The sequence below is a fragment of the Physeter macrocephalus genome, chromosome 19, assembly GCF_002837175.3.
Source record: "Physeter macrocephalus isolate SW-GA chromosome 19, ASM283717v5, whole genome shotgun sequence".
NCBI classification, from domain to species: domain Eukaryota; kingdom Metazoa; phylum Chordata; class Mammalia; order Artiodactyla; family Physeteridae; genus Physeter; species Physeter macrocephalus.
In genome coordinates, this window is record NC_041232.1 from 21,955,126 (window position 1) to 21,977,400 (window position 22,275).

The following is a 22,275-nucleotide window of genomic DNA, read 5'->3' on the forward strand; positions in this document are numbered from 1 at the left end:
TGTGTGTTATATATTGTGTGTGTGTGTGTGTGTGTGTGTGTGTTAGTAAAAACATAGAAAGTGTTCTGGTTAATGTTCAAAAAAATCATCTAGAAAATGAGATTTGGCGGGGGAGACATATGCTGGTGAACAAATACTAAGTTCTTATTTGTTTCATATATTTCTAGACTTTTCTTTTGCAAAGCTACAGTACTTGCTTAGTCTAAAGAAAAAAAAAAGCTTTTGGAAGCAGTATTTGCAAGTCATACAGTACCACCTAGAAAGTCTCTTTAGCCCATTATTAGCACTATGAACCTTGAAAGATAAGAGGCGAATACGAGAATTGACCAGCAGAGTTTGGATTGGAACCATATGGGTATTGCTGCATTGCAGACAACTTTGAAACATTTTTTTTCCTCACAAAGATGGTGCTCGTGACAGCTCAAGCCTCCTCTTTATTTTGTATATTCTGCACTCATCTATTTTTACAAATAATGTATCACTCATATAATCGTTTTAACAAACGAAAAGAACATGTGTGTCCACACCAATGACCCAAAGTCACCTTTCTGTTCTATTTTTAGCATCACGCACTTTGAAACATAAGAGGTCAACACTGAAGTTTATTGGCAGGTGCTGGCATTAAAACAGTGAATGATGCCACGTCTGGAAGCATCTTTGAACTTGCTTGTTAGGGCAGATGTGTTCCTGACCACTGGGCAGAAGTAAACCCGGCCTCTGGGATGCAGTCATTCCAACATGCAGGTTCTGGTCCCTCCCGGGCGGCATGGATTCGGGTCGGCCCTGATGGAGGGTTTAAATGAAAAGGAGCGACTCAGAAATCGGGCAAGAGGGCCAGAGCTCCCCACACAGAAGGTCTGCGTGGCGATGCTCCCTTTATTAAGGTTAGCAACTTACCCCAGAACCATTTATTGGAAATTCAAGCTCGTTAGGAGTCATTCCGAAAAGAAAGACGGAGAAGTGCATAAATATGACTAATTATCTGAAAAATAAAACGAAGTGTGTGGATTTCAAGTATGAAATGGTGCCAAGGCGTTTCTGATTTTTTTCTCTCTCTCTCTGCTTTGGAGGAAGGTTATTTGATGTCGTCAATAACATCTCACGAATTCATCTCCATTAATTTTCGATTTAATGGATCTACCAGTTCCACAGTTGACGCTTCTTCTCTTTACTCCTTCAACTAGACTCCAAAGATAAAAGATATTTTAGTTCAAAGTGATATGAAGTCATTCTTTAAGTAAGCAGTATATCTGAATGTCGTATTTTCAGACACGCATTCTGAGAACACAGCACAGACCATATGAGATGTCCCTCATTTCTTTTCACATCTCCATAAATCATCCTCTTTGGGGAACCATTAGCCTTTGGGATCAAACTGAGTGATTTTTGCACGTGTTGAAAGGCACACTTGCACAGGTCTACAACTGTCGAGCCTATAAGAGAAGACAAATATTGAAAACTGCTCATGGGAATATAGGAGAGTGGATACAATAAAGTTGAGTTCACCCAACATTTGTCCTAAGTCTGAACAGTCCCCAAAGCTGGGTAACACGCATTGTCCCTGCGTGTTTTGTGGGCTGTTTCCAGGGCCCCCGAGCAACGCAGCTGAGCGAGGCATACGAGGGGCAGAGAAGGGGACTCAGGCCAGCTTGGATGCCCTGGCCTCCCAGTCAATCCGACAGGATGGGGACCTGAAGGGCACAGTTCCTGGGCTGGAAGATACAGTGAATTTCCTTTCCCTGAACTTCACTGAACTAGAATACGGGTCCTGAACCCTAAGCACACCTGCGGGTCACAGTTTGATCTACAATGAAATGATCACGTGCCCTACAGTCAGTTCTTGAACTGCAGGGGCAAGTTGAGGCAAACTTTGGTGAAGGGCGAGCTCGGGTTCATCCTGGCCTTGGTGTCTGTGCTCAAGGAGCTTCGGGGACCCCACGGATCCCCGTTTTCTTATCTCTATTTGTACTGTAACAGTATCCCTTCCAAGTGCTGTTGCAAAGGTTAACGGTGGTCATGTCTGCCAGCTCTAGCCCCAGGCTTTCTTTTCATAAATGCTCCATAAATGGCACCTGTTATTGGTGTGTCTGCAGCACCACGATCTTACAGGCAAAGCTGAGCACAGTTTGTGGGGTTTATTTGGAAATCTTGTATTATTTAGCCATGACAGCCACCTGTAAATCTCCCACTTCACAGCCAAGCCAACCTGGGGTCCACGCTCTAGACATGTAACCCGTAGTGACATATGCAGACCTCACAGCCAGCTTTTCTGTTCTAAACACCTCACCCATCGTTCACATCAACTGCCTCATGGATAGACTGAGACCCAAGTTGCCCAGCCCAAGACACACACGTGTACATAAAAAGTACACATGTGTATTTTAAAAAGAGAAAAAGCAGGGGGAGTGCCTTATTGGGGAAAGCCCAGAAATAAATCAATTCCCTTGAGCCCTAGGGTGAAGCTGGGCATCTTTCTCCCACGCCCATCATTTGGGTCTTACATAGAGGCCCCTGCAAAAGCCGCAAAAGGGTGACTCATGGTCCGGATCCAAGGGGTGGATGGGTTTCATTTGAGGCAAGCAGCATTTCTTCTACTGTTATGGAAAATTTCATCCATGTTCGAATGAGAACGAATAGCACCTCCCAAGGACCCACCATCCATCTTTCACAGTTAACAACTGCTGGCCAATCTCTCAGAGCATGTTTTAAAATATATAACTGGTAAATGTTTAATTTGGGAGCAGTAAAGGAATGTTAGCAAATCACTGGCTTAATCCACCAGCGTCACCCAGGTATTTTACTTGTTTGATTATCAAAGGCACGTCCTCAAGTCCATCCACGTTGTCGCAAATTCAGCGTCAGAGCTTCAGACATCTTCAAATACTCTGAAGATACAAGAGATGATCCCCAGCCTTGCTGAGCCCCTGAAAAAAACCAGCTTCCAAATGTGGAAGAGAAAATGACCACAGCCAGGGCTACCCCATGTGCATGCAGCTTTACAGGAGGGAGCACCCCTTATTCCACCCTGGGGTTGGTCCAGATGGACACCACGGCAGTGAAGACTCAGGCGGGGCCGCGGAAGAAGCAGGGTTTTGCAGAAAAGGGGAGACGCAGAGGCCTCCGGGGGGAAGGCTGCACGTAGCAGAGCACGGGGGGGGGACGGGACGTTTACATTGTCCACCCTGGACACGCCCAGGTCCTGTCCCAACATGCCCAGAGTCAGGTTGGTACAAGGGGTTCATATTCGAAACCGATAGGATCACCCAAAGCCTGTGTAAGCCAGTCCTTTGTTCTATATCTAGATGTGCAATCACCGTCTTACTTTTATTTAATTGTATTGAAGTATAGTTGATTTACATATTTTTAAAAAATTTTATTGAAGCCTAGTTGATTTACAACGCTGTGTTAGTTTCTGCTGTAGAGCAAAGTGATTCGGTTATACATATACATATATACCTTCTTTTGCATATTCTTTTCCACGATGGTTTATCACAGGATACTGAATAGAGTTCCCTGTGCTCTACAGTAGGACCTTGCTGCTTATCCATCCTGTATAGAATAGTTTGCCTCTGCTAACCCCAACCTCCCAGTCCTCCCCTCCACCACCCCCTCTGCCCCTTGGCAACCACAAGTCTGTTCTCTATATCTTTTTATTTGAAGATAATTATAGGTTCACGGGAAGTCACAGAAAAGTTACAGGGAGGTCCCATGTCCCCTTAGCTCATTTTCCCAGTGGTTACTTCTCTCAGCCAGCAAACTGGCATTGGGGCCGTGTGTGTGGCCAGTTCTGTCACTTTGTCCCATATGGAGATTCACATTGCCAGCACTACAGCCGGAATCCGCACCATCCCATCATCACAAAGGTCCCCCTCATCGATCCGTTCACAGTTACACCTGCCCTCCTGCTCCCCACCAACCCCTAACCCCTGGCAGCCACCAATCTGTCCCCATCTCTATACATTTGTTGTTTCAAGAATATCATCTCAACGAAATCGTTCAGGGTGTGACCTTTCAGCCTTGGCTATTTTCACCCAACATAACGCCTTTGAAATCCTACCAAGTTGCATGAAGAATCCAGTTCTGTTTATTGCTGAATCGTCTTCCATGGAGATTCCCACAGTGTGTTTAAACACTCACCTGGTGAAGGATATCTGTGCTATTTCCAATTTTGGCTTTTACAGAGTAGACTGCCTTGGACTCTACCGTGTAAATGCTTTCGTGTGGATCAATACGATTTTAGTCAATAGTTTGCTCCACTTCGATGCTAAATACAGGATTCAGTCTCATTTCTAACGATGACTGTGATGCATGTACAGATAGGTGAGGACTGGGGAAATTTGTTGACTGCAGAGGATTGCATTTAAAAAAAAATTTACATTGGTTACCGGTCATTTTATGATCCCTGAGAACTATGGTAGGCTGGACAATGTCCCCCCAAAGATGTTCACAACCTAATCTCGGGAACCCATGAATATGTTAACTTACATGGAAAAAGGGACTTTCCAGGTGTGATTCAGTTAAGGATCTTGGGATTTTTTTTTTTAACTTGTGACGCCCCCCCCTTTTTTTTCTTTTGGCCATGCCATGTGGCATATGGGATCTTAGTTCCCCAAACTGTAGGACCTTGTTGTTTATCCATCTTATATAATCCATCCTATAATACTTTGCCTTTGCTAATCCCAAACTCCCAATCCTTCCCTCCCCTACTCCCCCACCCCCCTGGCAATCACAAGTCTGTTCTCTATATCTGTGAGCCTGTTTTTGTTTCATAGATAAGTTCATCTGTATCGTATTTTAGATTCCACGTATAAGTGATATCACGTGGTATTTGTCTTTCTCTTTCTGACTTATTTCGCATAGTATGATAATCTCTAGGTCCATCCATGTTGCTGCAAATGGCATTATTTCATTCTTTTTTATGGCTGAGTAGTATTCCATTGTACATACGTACCACATCTTCTTTATCCATTCATCTGTCAATGGACGTTTAGGTTGTTTGCATGTCTTGGCTATTGTAAATAGTGCTGCTATGAACATGAATGCATGTATTTTTTTCAAATTATAGTTTTATCTGGATATATGCCCAGGAGTGGGATTGCTGGATCCTATGGTAGTTCTATTTTTAGTTTTTTGAGGAACCTCCATACTGTTCTCCATAGTGGCTGCACCAACTTACAACTTCTTACCAACAGTGTAGAGGGTTCCCTTTTCTCCACACCGTCTCCAGCATTTGTTACTTGTAGACTTTTTAATGATGGCCATTCTGACTGATGTGAGATGGTACCTCATTGTAGTTCTGATCTGCATTTCTCTAGTAATTAGTAATGTTGAGCATCTTTTCATGTGCCTGTTGGCTATCTGTATGTCTTCCTTGGAGAAATGTCTATGTAGGTCTTCTGCCCATTTTTCGATTGGGTTGTTTGCTTTTTTGTTGTTGACTTGTACGCACATATGTACATGTGCAATTACCGAGTCTTATTAATTCTATGTCCGTAGCTACCTCTTGAACCCATTCCCCAATCTCTGTGCCGTTTCCAAAATTAACTCAAGATACAACCATCTCCTACATCAATTATTGCAGTAGCCTCTCAACAGATCTCCTTTCTTCTCTTGAGCATCCCAAGCTTTCTCCACATCACAGGGTGTAATAAGCATCTGATTGTGTGGAACTCTGTATCTTTGTTTCTTTTCAATTACCTTGCCCCTTTATTTTTCCAGCCTTCTTGAGGTATATGTGACAATTAACAATTGTATATGTTTAAGGTGCACAACCTGATGATTTAAAATACAAATACACTGTGAAATGATTATCACAATCAAGTAATTAACACAGCCATGATCTCGCATAGTTACCACTTTTTTGGTGTGGTGAGAACACTCAAGATCTTCTCTCCTAGCAAATTTCAAGCATGCAATACAGGATGATTAACTGCAGTCACCATGCTGTACATTAAATCCCTAGAATTCACTCATCTTAAGAACTGAAAGGGCTTCCCTGGTGGCGCAGTGGTTGAGAGCCCGCCTGCCGATGCAGGGGACACGGGTTCGTGACCCGGTCCGGGAGGATCCCACATGCCGCGGGGCGGCTGGGCCCGGGAGCCATGGCCGCTGAGCCTGTGTGTCCGGAGCCTGTGCGCCACAACGGGAGAGGCCACAACAGTGAGAGGCCCACATACCGCAAAAAAAAGAAAAAAAAAAAGAACTGAAAGCTTGTAACCTTTGACCAATGGCTCCCATTTCCCTGACCCTCTGGCAACCACCGTTCTGCTCTCTCACAGCCAGCTTAAAAATCCACCAAAAAGAAAAGGCTCTGCTATGATATTAAGTGCCAAAGAAGAGGGATTTGCAAAATCCCCTGCTTTTCTGTGTGTAAGAGAGTAAGATTCTCTACTCACCTCAACACATGTAGGGGGGAAATGTAAATTTCATCATTGTTGCTAACATTCCTAGACTTCTGCATTGTTGATGAGGTTTAGAAGGTCTGGACAATGCAAGTAGTAGAGAACTTTCTTAATTTGAAAGTAGGGTATTACTCGGCCATAAATAAGAATGAAATAATGCCTTTTGCAGCAACATGGATGGATCTAGAGATGATCACACTAAGTAAAGTAAATCAGACAGAGAAAGACAAATAGCACGTAATATCACTTATATGTGGATCGAAAATACGACACAAAGGAAGATATCTACGAAACAGAAACAGACTCACAGATATGGAGAACAGACTTGTGGTTGCCAGGGGAGAGAGAGGGTGGGGGAAGGATGAATTGGGCGTTTGGGATTAACAGATACACAACATTATATATAAAATAGATAAACAACAAAGATTTACTGTATAGCACAGGGAACTCTATCCAATATCTTGTAATAACCTATAATGGAAAAGAATATGAAGACATATATATATAGCTGAATCATTTTGCTGTACACCTGAAACTAACATGATATTGTAAATCAACTATACTTCAAGTTAAAGAAATTTTTTAAATAAAATCAAATTTATTATACACTCAAGAAAGGAAAAGAAAAACAACTTGAAAGCAGGAGTTTTCAGATTATCTCCACTCATCCAATTGCCCTTTTGCTGTTTATATATGGTCAGCAAACTAAGACAGATTTATAAAATTTTAAATGGTCATAAAAAAAATGGAGGAGGAGAGGGGTTTTGCTGGTGGCTCAGTGGTTGAGAGTCGGCCTGCCGATGCATGGGACACGGGTTCGTGCCCCGGTCCGGGAAGATCCCACATGCCGCGGAGCGGCTGGGCCCGTGAGCCATGGCCGCTGAGCCTGCGCGTCCGGAGCCTGTGCTCCGCAACAGGAGAGGCCACAACAGTGAGAAGCCCGCGTACTGCAAAAAAAATAATAAATAAATAAAATAAAATAAAAATGGAGGAGGAGAAAGAAGGTGTGATAGAAACTGTATTTGGCCCACAAAGTCTAAAATATTTACTATCTGGCCTTGAAGGGAAAAGTTTGCTGACCACTGTGATAAAGGATATCTACAGAAACCTAACATCAGCTGTTATATCTAATGGTCACGTGTTGAAATCTATCTTTCTGAATGTAAGCATGACATAAGCTTCCAGCTGTCACTGCCTCTATGCAGCATTAAACTGAGGGCCCAGCCTGTCCACAAGGCAAGAAAAAAAAATTTAAGCTAATAAGCAATATAAAAAAAATCTCATCGTCTTCACATAACATGTTCAATATATATGCACACACAAATACATATTTATGAAAAAATCTACACAAACCTATAGAAAAAATATTAGAATTAGGGAGTAAATTTGGCAGGGTTGCTGGTTACCAAATCAATACATTAAAATCAAGTGTATTTCTATATACTGGTAATATACCACCACAACAAAGTGTTATAAAATGATATAGAATGCCATTTACAACAGCATAAACATGAAATACCTAGGTATAAATCTACAGAAAGCCATGCTAGTCTACGACAGTGAAAATGACAAAACAGTACTGTGCGAAATTTTCAAAATACATAAATGGATGAAATTCTGTTCATGTATTAAAATAACTGATATTGCAAAGATGTCACTTTTCCCCCTAGATAATCTGCAGAGTCAATGAACGAAAATCTCAATAGATACTTTTTTGTCAAAATTTACATACTGATTCAAAAATGTATTTGGAAATGTAAAAGGCTAAGAATAAGGAAAAAATGCCTTGAATAAGTAGTACAAAGGCAGAAGAAATCTTTTCTCAACTATCAAGACTTAGTTAATGTTATAGTAATTAAGACAGTGTGATATCAATGCAAGAAGAGGCAAACAGATGAATGCAAGCAGGTAGAGGATCCAGGACTCTCCTCACACATATATGGTCACTCAATTCATGATATACCTGTCAACACAGAGAAGTGGGGAAAGATGATTTTTTCAGTCGGTGGCACAGGGTCCATTAGATATAATATGGGAACATTAATTTCATACACAATAATTCCAGCTGTACTGTAGATCTAAAATGAATATTAAACCAAAAAAGTTTCTAGAAGAAAACATCAGGGAATAGCTACATGACCTTGGAATAGGCAAAGATATCTTAAACAGGATACAAATGCAGTAACTATCAAGTTAAAATTTATAAGTTGGACTATGTTAAACTTAGAATCCAAAAGGAAGTCAAGGAATAGGAGAAATTATTTTCAATACATGTATTTGTCAAATGGCTCATGTCCAGAATACATAAAGAATTCTAAAATCAACAGGAAAATGATATACAACCCAACAGAAAAAAAGGCAATAGATGTGAATTGTCACTTCACAAAAGATATCCAAATGTCCTATAAAATACATCAAAATGGGTTCATCCTCTTTAATTTCCAGGACAGTGAAAATTAAAACCGTGAAATGTAATGAGTTATCACCCACGACTACCTCAAGGGCTAAAATGCTAAAGCTTTACTATGTGTTAGAAAGATGTTGAAAACTAGAAAACTCATTAACTGATGCTGGAGTAAAAAGTATTTTAATCACTTTGGAAAACTATTTTGGCATTATCTACTCAAGTAGAACTTATACACACCCCACGACTAAGCGATTTCACCCTTAGGTACATACCCCCCAAAACTGCAGACACAGGACGCCAAAACACGTGTGCAAAGAATGTTCATAGCCTTCCTTCTGTATTTATGATCTTTACAGTGTTATTCAAAGGATCCCAAATTGGAAGCCACTCAAGCGTCTACAGCAGTAAACTGGGCAACAGCATGTTGGTATATTCATGTAACGGTCAATGAATGAATTAATGGCACACACTCAACCACATGAATGGCTCTCCCAAAGAAAATCTTGAATGTAGGAGGCCCCCTGCAAAATAACATATTCTTAATGATTCCTCCTTTAGATAACTGTAGAATAAGCAAAACTTATTTGTGTGTTGGGGTAATGGGAGAATGCTTACCTTCAGAAAATACGGGACCAGTGGTTGGAAGGAAGGTCTGTGGAGGCTTCTGGGTGCTCCTCGTTGTTTCTTTCTTGACCTTGGGGATGGTTTACATGTGTGTATGTGTGTGCTCGCTTTGCGATAATTCAAGGCACAGTATACTAATTATCTCTGCATATGCGTGCATGTGTGAGTGAGCATGTGCGTGTGTGTTTAGTTCTTGCATACACACAGAGATAATTAGAGAATTGTGCTTTGCTAAAGCAAAAACTTAAAAGTTATGCAGATACGTTATCTACCTCACAGTGCTAAAAGATGTAGAAAAAATATTGGAAGGAAAAAATGCTCCCGACCCAGCGTTCTGTATCTTGAATCTACTCCATAAACACTAAAGGTTCTGTATTATTTACCATGAATTATGGAGCCTCTTTTTCTAGAATAAGTGAGAAAAAGGAGATTCCAATAAAGTATCATAAGCCGTGAACTACTTTCTTCTGAAGCCCGTGTGACAACCACATTCTGTCAATGAAATTTGCATTGCATCCCTCCCTGGCCTCCATTTTAATGGATGAGAGAGAAATTGGAAACTTTTATATATTTTACTGCAAGCAGAGAGTACCTATCATGATGATTATTTAACGTGTAATTGTTTTCTGGAATGTTTTCCCACCAAAGTAATCAAATTCACAAGGATAAGTCTGCCAAAGGACAATGAGATTGGTGGAAACCACGCTTTGCTATTAACTCTGCAAAAGACAGACATGCTTCTGTTAAAATTAGGTGCTGAATGTACGGTCAAGGACCAAATGTGTCTCTTTTTTTAGACTCTCGGCATCCTTCCTCTTCAACATGGATACACTGCAACTTGACCAATACGAGTGATGGGTGTCCTCACAGCTGAGCCACAGGACTCAGATCATTTAACCTGCATTGGTATCAATTTTCCATTACCCTGGAGCAAAAATAGGCATGCCTTCCCTATTCTTTTCCATTATAAAAGTTAGTCTGGTTACTGGAAAAAGAAAGATGACATTTATAGAAAAGACTGCTCAGCATAAAAAGGAAATGTTTTCCTAACAGTCTTTTGCTTCTTTTAGTAAAAGACACTTTTTTTTTTCATTAGCCATAAGAAGGGCACAAATATCAGAGATCTTCAAGAATTTCATGCACAGGTGTTAAGCATTAATTTCTACTAAGGTTGACTAGTACAGAGAATTAGTAAACACAAAATATGCCAATAATTCACACTATAAATATGAATTTAAAAAATAAACTATGAAAAAAATCACAAGAATAATGTCAAACTGTGGTAGGAAAAATGGTATTTGAGTATCTGAGGGAAGGCATTTACCCTTGTATTCTTTAAATTAGGTACCTGTTTACTGTTTAAGTTACTTTGTTTACATGCTTTCATAGTCCGATTTATTTCCCCAGGCTGCAAAACATTTGCTGAAATCAGTTTAATGATCGCTAATGGAGTTTCATTCTTCTTGGTTTCATTCATCAGAGGTGCTTAGCAGCGTGGAGCTTCTGTCAGAAACTGCGAGAATTCCTCCCCATCCTCAGCGTCCACGGAAAGTCCTGCCTCCCAGAAAACTGCTCCTCCCTCTTGCATCCTCGCAGTGAACACTCCGAATAACTGCTGACACCCAGATCACCCGAGGGGGCTTCATTCTTGCGGAGTGGTACGATGCAGGTTCCGCAAACAGAGAAATTGCGGTGTCTTTCCCAACTCGTCCCCACGAGGGAAGGTGTATTTGCACATCCCCAGGAGCCCACAATCTCTAGTTTGAGCAAAGCTGCATGAAAAGTTAAATGTTGTCCTAATCTGAGTATCTATTTATGCCAAAACTGTTATGAACATCAACCCTAATGAAGAGCTGAAATGGTGAGACACTACTTGCTTTTAAAACAGTCATCTAGGGCTTCCCTGGTGGCGCAGTGGTTGCGCGTCTGCCTGCCGATGCAGGGGAACGGGGTTCGCGCCCCGGTCCGGGAGGATCCCACGTGCCGCGGAGCGGCTGGGCCCGTGAGCCGTGGCCGCTGGGCCTGCGCGTCCGGAGCCTGTGCTCCGCAACGGGAGAGGCCACAACAGTGAGAGGCCCGCGTACCGCAAAAAAAAAAACAACAGTCATCTAGATGTGCCCGAATATGCCAGAAACCACGAAGATGCTTTACAAAAGGAGAGTTCTAAATGGATAGAAGTACTCCCGTTAACTGTTAAACTGAGAATTCAAGAGATGAGAACGTGATACCATTTGACACCCATCAGGGAGACAAAAATGAGCAAGATGGATTGATACCAAGAGTTGGTAAGCATGTAAAGACATGGGGAGGTTTGCACACTGCTGGGGCAGAGTGAATGTGGTTTGGCCATTCTGGAGATCAGATTCGTGAATCAGATTAATCAGCGGGATTGAATATACTCCTGCTCTTTGTCCACAATCCCGTGTGTGGTATGTGACTGGGGCCGCAGGTAAAACAGGAATAAGAAAAATCGCCTCAGAATGGTTAGTGTTAGCTGGGATATGCAAGCAACTTAACTCTCCATTATTAAAGAATGGGTATGAAACAACAAGTTCCTACTGTACAGCACAGGGAACTCTATTCAATATCCTGTGATAAACCAGAAAGGAAAAGAATCTCTCTATATATGCATAACTGAGTCCCTCTGCCGTACAGCAGAGGTTAACACAACACTGTAAATCAACTACCCTTCAATAAAATGTAAAAAAAGAAAACCAACCCCCAAAAAAGTAAAGAATGGGTATGGAAATTGATATAGATGCCTATAATGGAATGCAATGCAGCAATCAGAACACACATAATATACCGACAACATAGACAGATTTTTAAAATAAAATGTTTGGAACTGTTAGGTAAACCTGAAGTGATGAGATTAGGGATACGAGCCACAGCTATCTACTTCTCCAGTTGCCTTCAGACAACAAACCAAGTCTTCTTTGATTGTGGTGAATCAGGGGCTTTATTTCTACCCCATTAAAAAGAATTTGGAATCAGAGCAGCTTTCTCAATAATATGCTGTAAATCAGAAAATAAGGGAGCCATGCGGTAAAATACAGACCAATGGAACATTATCGAGAGCCCAGAAATAAACCCACGCAGATACAATCAACAGATGAGGAAGCGGAAGGAAATTAACCAATAGCAGGGATTCCTAGAGACCAGTGATCGTACTGAGATGGTGGAGAGGGATTAGGAATTAGCACCTGAGCCCTGCTCTACTCCCAAATAAAAGAAAGAAGGAAGGGTGCCATCGAAATAAAATTAAATTTTAAATATCTTTGTAGAAAACCGCAGAGCCTCTGCAAAATACAGTGGAGCTCCCAGCAGACCTTGGTTTTAAAAGCCCTGTTCTGATAGGTAAGCGCTGGGGAATCATCTAAAATGGGATTTGAATCCCCGTCCTGCCTCTTGGACACATGTCTGAGCCTTATTTTGCTCATCTATAAAGAAGACCCACCTCTCAGGATTGTTTTACGAATTAAATGAGATAATACAATGGGTGGGCCTTGAGGACATTATGCTAAGTGAAGTAAGCCAGTCACAAAAACACAAGTGATGTAGGGTTCCACTTACAGGAGGTACCCGGAGAAGTCAAATTCATAGAGACAGAAAGAATGGAGGTCCCCAGGGGCTGAAGGAGTGGGAAATGGGGAGTTGATTAATGGGTGTAAATTTTCAGTTTAGCCACATGTAAAAGTTCTGGAGAGCTGTTGCCCAGTAACGTGAATATAAGTTAACACTATTGAACTGTACACTTAAAGATGGTAAGTCTTAATGGTTTTTTAAACCACAATTAAAAAACAAAACAAACAAACAAAAAAATTAAAAGAGAGAAAATACACAGAACAGCTTCCAGGAAGCAATGAAGAATCAGTAACTGGCTGCTGTTATGATTACTTGTGCTGCACAAGAATCTGTATTTGTAAGGGGTTTGGGATTTTCCAAAACAGAGGATAAACACAGTGAGAAAATAGGGGTGTTTCATCTGCTTTCTCCCTCCCCATCCCCTGCATAGGAATGTTTCATTGTAACTGAATCAAGGCAACAAAGGTAGGTGAGACATACAAAGACTACTGAAGAAAAAGAAAATCCTGTGGGATTGCCTGTTTGTAGAAAAGAATGTTTTCATATTCCTGGGAAAAGAATAGCACATCCAAAGGCCTCCAGGGTACCTTTCTTGAAATCCACATTTTTCAGAGTTGATGACTGGTGCTGCCTTGAGAAAGACACATGCAGGGGGAAGAATCCTCTCTCCTCTCTACTGAAAGATAAGAAGCAGGCAAACGAGATGATACATTGCAGTGACGTTGTCTCATCTCTCCAGAGAAATGGGGCTGGGGGGAGACTGGCAAACCAGAGTCACTCAGGGCACATCCTGTTGAAAGGGTAGAAGGTCCTCAGCTCCAAACAGTGGAGCCTGTGAAGAAATGCAGGCTAGCGGGCCAGAACTTCAGATATTCTAGGAGACAAAAAAAGTCTGGATGTTTATGTTAAATCTTCAAATATTCAATTCCTGCCTTGAAAATGTTTAAAAGACTTCAGGACCCCAACAAAGCATGCCACGTGTCTGCAGACCAAACCTGGTCCAAAGAGGTGTAACTCTTCAAGACACAGAGAAGGAATCATTTCTCCAGTGCCCTCATCATTCAAACTTGACCTGAAGTCCAGAGAGAGGAAAAGGCTTAACCAAGGTCATCGTGAACTAAAAATTAGCTCACACATAATCCCATGTCCTCAATCCCACGTCTCCCAAAGCAGAGGAAGAAACAGCTCCAGGGTATATCAACAACGGGCTTCTTCCTATATGATGGGGAAGTTGACCTCACATTCATGAAGTGCCTCCAGGGTAAACTTTTGAAGTGAAAAATACACACACACACACACACACACACACACACACACACACCCCACTTGGATTTATTCTGTTAACAGCATAATAATGTTATAATGTGTTTTATGGGGTTAAAACATTATTTTTTTTCAGTGTAAGTCTTTAATATATACATTTTTTGCCTTCCTGTTTGGCATTTACTCATTTTCAACAAGAAGCCTCAGCAATGGATGTGTTGTCAGTCTCTCTTGATCTAGGAGCAAAGAACAGACCTTTGGGGCTTAAGTTCTTTCATCTGTAAAACAGGGATGGTGTGATCACTCCCAGTATGGTGGTGAGAGGTGAATACATGGCCTGAAATTGTCAAACCTGCCACATTCACTAAGAGAGAATTCACATTAAAAAATTCACACGTAATTTTTTATTTCACACATAAAATAATTGATAATGTGCCCTCATCCCAAAAGAGAAAAACAGAAAATGAGTTTTTCTCCAACAGTGTGAGCTAATGCCTAAGACATAACTCTCATTGTTTTATTTGAGTAAAAGCATCATATCCATAAAAAGAAAGTCATAATTCAATTCTATATTCTTAAAAGAATTAACTAATTGGTTTAAATGTTAATGTTTGCATAATGCATGATTTCTTTATTAAAAGGCCATCGCAGAAACACACTTTATCCCAATGCCAAAAAAGCCTTGGGAAAAATCTTTCCCGTAGCTTCAGAGGATTGAAAATTGATCTCCTATAGCTTGTCCTACTTTTATATTCTTAACAGCAGACAAAATAGTTCCTTTCAATTTTAAGTCAAACTGTTTTGAGGACACAGGGTTGAGTTATGATGCTATTTTCAAAGTATACTCGTGGGTTTATTTTATCTTTCTTTGGTAATCCTACTAGAGAGGAGATAAAAGCTACTACAACATGTATTTCATATTCACTTAGGTGCTCTAAGCCTTGATTTTTCCAGTGATCAAACATGTATCCTAAGCAAATGTGTTTGCCGTGGTACACACTTGTCTGTGTTTATCTGTGGTTTATTACAGCACACGAGGGAATTCACAGTTGTCAGGGAGACCAGGCAGATTTGGGGAGGGGAACCAGTTTGACTGCTGCTTGAGTCAGTAGAAAATGGTCTCTACTTTTCCAGTAAGTTTTCTTTGATTATTTGCTGTCAATCTCTGTGCCAGAATGTGACTGTGGAAATCAGAAAATAGCTAGAACACATCCCCTGCCCTCGTGGTTCTCATGGTCTGAAAGGAAGGACGTGGCATGTGAAGAAATAAGCATCGTCCAAGGTAGATGCAGAACATGGGAATGTGGGAGAGAGGAGTTGACAGACAGCTCTCATGGTTGGGAGCCCCAGCTGTTCTGTGGAAAATGAGAATCTGGAGATTTGGAGGAGGTGGGTTTTGAGTTGGGTCTTGAAGGATGTTCTCGTCAAGAAAGGAATAAAATGCATCCTTGGCTGATGGAAAACAGGGAGGGAAAAATCATCCTTCAATGCAATACTCAATACAGAAGCATCCTTCACTCATGAGAAGCAGGGAGAGTTTTTCTGAGCTGACTCAGAGCGGCCTGAAACTTGACGGATGGAAAGGAACAGCCCAGTTCTAATCACCAGAGGTTCAGGTAATATTTTATGATAATGGATTTTCAGATATTTAGATCTTTAATTTAGGTTCAGCTACACTCATGCAGCCAAAAGAAAAAAAAAATCCCTAGGTGGACACACACATCAAAAATATATCTAGGGCTTCCCTGGTGGCGCAGCGGTTGAGAGTCTGCCTGCCGATGCAGGGGACGCGGGTTCGTGCCCCGGTCCGGGAAGATCCCACATGCCGCGGAGCGGCTGGGCCCGTGAGCCATGGCAGCTGAGCCTGCGCGTCCGGAGCCTGTGCTCCGCAACGGGAGAGGCCACAACAGTGAGAGGCCCGCGTACTGCAAAACAAAACAAAAAAAAACAAATCTAAAAACAATATTGAAGTAGACGATGTAGTGAGAGGCCCACGTACTGCAAAACAAAACAAAAAAAAAACAAATCTAAAAACAATATTGAAGTAGACGATGTAAGAGAAAGGATGGAGGTGAAATATCAGTTAGATAGATGAAAAGCACAGTACACACGCACACATACAAAAGCTGCATACCTCAAGGATGTATGCATTGTGTATTAAGGGCATATTTCAAACATGCTAGAATTGTGCTTATGGACCAAATGGGAAATGGGGCTGGGAGTAGGGAATGAAGTAAAAATAATAAAATAGATAAAACAGGAGGGGGAAGTACATAGAACAATGCAGTAATGAGTTTTGAACAGAAATGTACCTGCAGTCCTATTTATTTAATTAGATAGAAAATAAATGCCACAGACCACTTGGTGTGGATTAATTCTCACACTGAGCACACATATCTGCTCATCCGCCGTCACTGGATGCAGGCTGCTCCGGGGAAGGTGCAGAACTTGGAGGGGTGAACAGGGCCCAAGACGTTCACATGGAGGCCCTCAGCTCTGAGCTCCCATCGGGTGACTCCAGATGAGGGGACCTGGCTGGAGCATCCACCGTATGAGTCATACCCAGGTATAAGAGGACCAGCCCCATTTTTTCAAATTATAAGAATAGTTTTTTTTAAAAGGTTTCTTTAGCCAACTTAAATAGGTAAAATTTTAGAGATATGGATAAGAGTCAACCTTCGTATGTCATTCATTTACTATCACGTGTATTTTCAGAGTGACATTTACGGAAACACTCATATTGTAACCGAGCAGGACCCTATGAGGCCTTCCCAAAATAAACCCCTACCTGTGTCCTCGGCCTGCCCTTTGTCTATAGAAAAACTTTAGTCAAAGAATAAATTTAATGAGAAAAGTGAGAAAATGCAGAAAGAGAGGAAAGCAGTCAAGCAAGACAAAATAATAATACTTTAGCCAGTAAACAAAGGCAAGGACCTTTAGTTCTTCCTCAAGGACTAGACACTATTCTGAGCCGTGTCCTCTGAGCTGTTTTGCAGATGCTGAAACCCCCTCCAGGTGGGAGAAGTTAACTGCATGCGGCCCACCAGCACGTAGACCCCAGACCGGTTGGAACCAGAAAGTTGATGATGCCGACTCCCGATGACCTCACCACCAACCAATCAGAAGAAGGTTCACGAGCTGACCACGCCCTGCTCCTTGAACCTGTAAGACTCCTCACTACTGTCTCCAGGTTGGGACACACAATCTTGAGGTCATTAGCGCGGTGTGGGTGTGGCTCCCTTTGCCTGTTGAAGCAATAAAGCTATTTCTTTCTACTTCACCCAGAACTCCGTCTCTGAGATTTAATCCCACACCGGTGTACAGAGGCCTAAGTTCGGCAAGAATGTATTTTCCAAAATCATTTTTCATCAAACGATTTAATTCACATGCTTTCCAAATCGGCATATTTTTCATCAGTCTTGGACTCACCTAAATCAGTTTTCCAGAGTACATTACTCTTATTTCTTGGTAATTTGAGGAAAGCCCACTGTATAATTCTTTTCTGGAAACATTGTTCCTGGCCACAGACACCCATCTTCATTACAACAGAACATTTTTCTCCATTTGATCTCACCTTAAACGATCGTTCTTTTTTTTTTTTTTTAACATCTTTATTGGAGTATAATGGCTTTACAACGGTGTGTTAGTTTCTGCTTTATAACAAAGTTCAATGATCACTCTTAAGGGGTCAACCTCCTGGGAATAATCACAAACTCTATACCGAATGACTTTACCTGGTTTTGTTTTGGTTCTTTTTCATGGATAGGGTCAGCTGACCCATGTATGTTTCCAAAAATACCACTGAGTGAGGTCATTTTGAACTTATGCATCTTCCTTAACCATCCTAAGAAATGCTATTTCAGGGGTAATTTCGGGAGAACCTCACTTTATATTTGCTCATGTAAGGAATTTTTAATATTTTCATCTCACAGTGGATACTAACACACAAGTGTGTTTCTAGATGGCTATGGAGAATATCAGCTCTAACCAAATGAATTTCCTTCCCAGTGCTATTTTGCTGTAATGATACCCCACAATCAATGTTTGGACGTAGAAACGTTATACATTGAAAGTCCTAATAATCAGTATATTCTCTTCCAGTTTCTGTAAAAAGCCACTCACTCACTAGTACCGCGTGGCCTCATAAGAAAGGCACTGTGATATTTACATAAGCACAGACCAATTTATCGTGCAGACTGGCTTCGAGCCCTGCAGAAATGAACTGGGGGCGGAATCCAAGATCCCTGGAGATTTCTGGAACTCACCTACACTTGACATTTTTCCTAATTTGCTTAGATGCCCATTGCAACCCTTAGAGCCCCTTAGGGCACGTTAACTCTGATTTCCACAAATGTGGCGTACTTCATTGCAATTCTGTCCACGAATGTCTCTCTCTTCCTGTACCTCCCTCCTGTCTCTCTGAATTTTTCTACTCCTGCCCTCTACCTAACTCACTCCCAGGACCAGGAGTAACTGACTCACCTGAGATTTTAATGATATGTGACTGGTTTGACCAATCACCCCCAAACGGGAGATGTAAAGATTCAGATAAATTTTGATGTAGGTTTTTGTGCTTAAAGGTTCTGGCTGAAATGAGACAGAGACCACTATGAATTCATTCTCCTGGTCCTCCACTCTCAAATCGCCTGTGCGTTTAAATGGAATTCCCAAAGTTCAAGCCACCATAAGTCTATTTCTTTATTTTGTGGAGTTCTTGACTCGCCTTCCCTAGCAAATGCTAACCAGCCTGATGGCTCTGCAGCGCTCATGCAGAAAAGAGATTTTACGTAGAGAAGTCCAACTCAGACACCATGGGAAAGGGTCCCTGGGACCAAGGACAGTGATGGAGATTTTCCCTGTTCTCAAATAAAAGTTACATCATATTATTATTAATTCATGAAGGGAGAAATTAAAACCTGCCCTGTCATCACGTTGAAGTGTCTTTAGAGGTTAGAATGGGTCTCACCTGCATTAATGCCATGGGGCAAGGCTAAAAGTTCTGTTACCCATAAGGCTTTCTGTAGGACTTAGCTGCCCTCTGATCAAAGTGTGATCTTAAGAAAATGAATTTTCAATGTTTGTCAATAGCTGTACCCAGAATCAGTTGTTATGTATGTGTGTGTGTGTTTTAAATACCTTATCGTCTTGTGAGTACAAGCAGATTCTTACTTAGGAGCAGGAGTAAAGCAAAGACATGAAATCTGAAATAATTTTCAGGTTCTTACTGACTTAAACACAGGAGAGTTGGCTGGCAGCTGCTTCATTGGCCTTGACCTTGGAAATGTCATACAAACAAGTCCTGCAATACAAGACAACTTTGTTTTCACTCTCTGCTTCGGTGAGAACAGCCATCTAAATTTCCTATTCACTTATGGCCATATATAGTCCTTAATCCAATTTCAAAACACAAAGGGCAATTGATCAAATACAAAGCCAAGAAACTGCTATCCTAACATGAAAATACCGGGAGTAAGAAATTTTATCACAATTCATTCATGGGACCAGCTTAGGCTATATCATTGGGTACTATTGTATACACACATTAAAGTGGCAATTTGAAAAGAATTCAACCTGTGTAATTAGAAGAAAATTCAAGTCAGGTATTCAAGGAGGTATTTCATAATTTCTTTATAGTTTTTTAATGCTGGAAATCAAGCATTCATTTTTAAATAAAATAAGTTTTAGAGTGTAAAATAAGTTTTGAGCCCAAAGAAAAGGCAATCAGAAGCCAAGAATGTATATAACATTCAGATTGCTTTTGAGCTAGTTTTCATATAGATTCTAATAGGCTCTATGTGAGATGTATCAACTGAAAATGATGAGATTAAAATAAAGAATTGAAGCAATATTTTTCTTTGGCCACGCCACACAGCTTGTGGGATCTCAGTTACCCACCCAGGGATTGAACCCGGGCCACGGTGGTGAAAGCCCGGAATCCTAACCACTAGGCCAGCAAATGGAAGCTTAGTAATTAAAGAAAACAGTAGCGTCTGTGTCAATTAGCCGGGTATATTTCCTGTACACAGCACAGACATCATACTTATTAAATGAATGAATGGGTGATAGACAGAAAAATAGCTGCATGAATCAGCTTAAATGAGAGCAAAATCATGGCACAAATGAGAAGGCAGCTAATGGTGGGTAAACACGGAGGACACAGGCTCCAATCCTGGGTCTTCAACTAACTCATCACATGATGTTGGAAAACATCACAGGCTGAGAGTCAGTTAAACCCACTATTAGTTGGGGGACTGGCCTGGGTACCCTTGAAGGCACTGGATATACATTCATGTTATGATGTTCCAGGCACTCCTCCTTTTTGGCACGAGGGACCGGGTTCATGGGAGACAATTTTTCCATGGACCGGAAGCGGGGGGGATGCTTCAGGTGGTACCGCGAGCGACGGGGAACGATGGGGAACGGCAGAGGAAGCTTCGCTCACTTGCCCGCCGCTCACCTCCTGCTGTGCGGCCCGGTTCCTAACAGGCCAAGGACCAATACTGGTCCAGGGCCCGGGGGTTGGGGACCCCTGTTTTCGGCAAAAGAAGAATCTTAATAAAAGAAATAAAAGTACTAGACTCTAGCAAATATGTGGGTAAATGCAAAAGAAATATTTTCCCAGTTTTAAATTAAAAGGGAATGTACTTCTTAAAGTCTAAATATTAAGATCAATGAATTGTGAGGTTTAAAATATAAGTGGAAATAAAATGTTTGACAAAAACATTACAAAGCATGAGATAAGAGATTCAGAAATATTCTCTTGTCAAAATTCAGACATACAGGACTTGATATAATATTATTTGAAGGGCAGGTTGAGATGAGTTAAAATGATCATTAGAAAGCTTAGAAGACTTTATTCTCCTTTTTTCAAAATCATTTTTGTCCTTTCCATTTCCATCCTGACAAACAGCATCACGGATAGATTTCAGAAACATGCTGAGCAAAAGTAGTCAGGCAGCCAAAATGCATCTTTATTCATTTGAATCCTCCAAGAAGCAGACATTAAGATGGGAGGAGGCATTACAAGAGGTGCCTATAAAGATCAAAGAGGTGAAAGCAGGTATAACCAGTATGCACCTTCATACTATGATGCAGGTTTGATACCTGTGAAAGGTGAGGGGGAAGGAGGGAGCATTTTGGGGGAAGAGTCCCAAAATGCAATGCAGTTCTAGGGAAAGTTCTGCCAGGTGGGTCTCAAGATAAAATACCTTTTAATAAAAGTCCCATGGCAGTGGTCCAGCACTGGTGTCCTCACTCTGTACATTTTTTAGCTGGGAGTAGTCTTGTTACCAAGTCCAAACTCCTTCTGCTGTAGCCACATGACAGGCCAATAAACCAGGAGACGAGGTGTCGGGGAAAGGAATAGTGACTTTATTCGGAAAGCCAGCAGACCAAGAAGATGGCGGACTAATGTCCTAGAGAACAATCTTACCCTAATCAGAATGCAGGCTTCTTTTATACTAAAAGGGGAGGGGTGTGGTTGGTCCTGGCTAACTTCTTGGTGCTGGAATCCTTTGTTCTTGCGGCTGTGCACGTAGGTCTGGTCACCGTGTTCCTATAAACCTCCAGCAGGACAAATGTTATTCTCTGTGCTGCAACTTTTTATCTTTATGTGAATGGAAAAGTGCTATACTCTTAAAGGTCAGAGCCTTGAGAATGGGCTCTCCTGTATATTTCAGGCTATAGGCAGCATTCTTAACTTGAAGCAAAAGCAATAGAATACAAAGGTTAAAGTAAAAGAAACAGATCTAATATGGAGTCAGATTTGTTGTTGCCTATGACGGTTTGGGGTAAGCATGGCCTCTCTGCAGAGACAATGGGGGGGACCAAGGGGCCAGGGGAAGAAGCGAGCAACTCTGCTCCCTGCAGTGGGAGAGCCAAGCAGGGCAGGTTGGTGTCTGCCACAAGCATGTACTATGAGATTCTATTTGTATGAAACTTCAGAAAGGAAAATTTAATCTCCAGTGAAAAAAGGGGTACAGGAGTAGCTCGAAA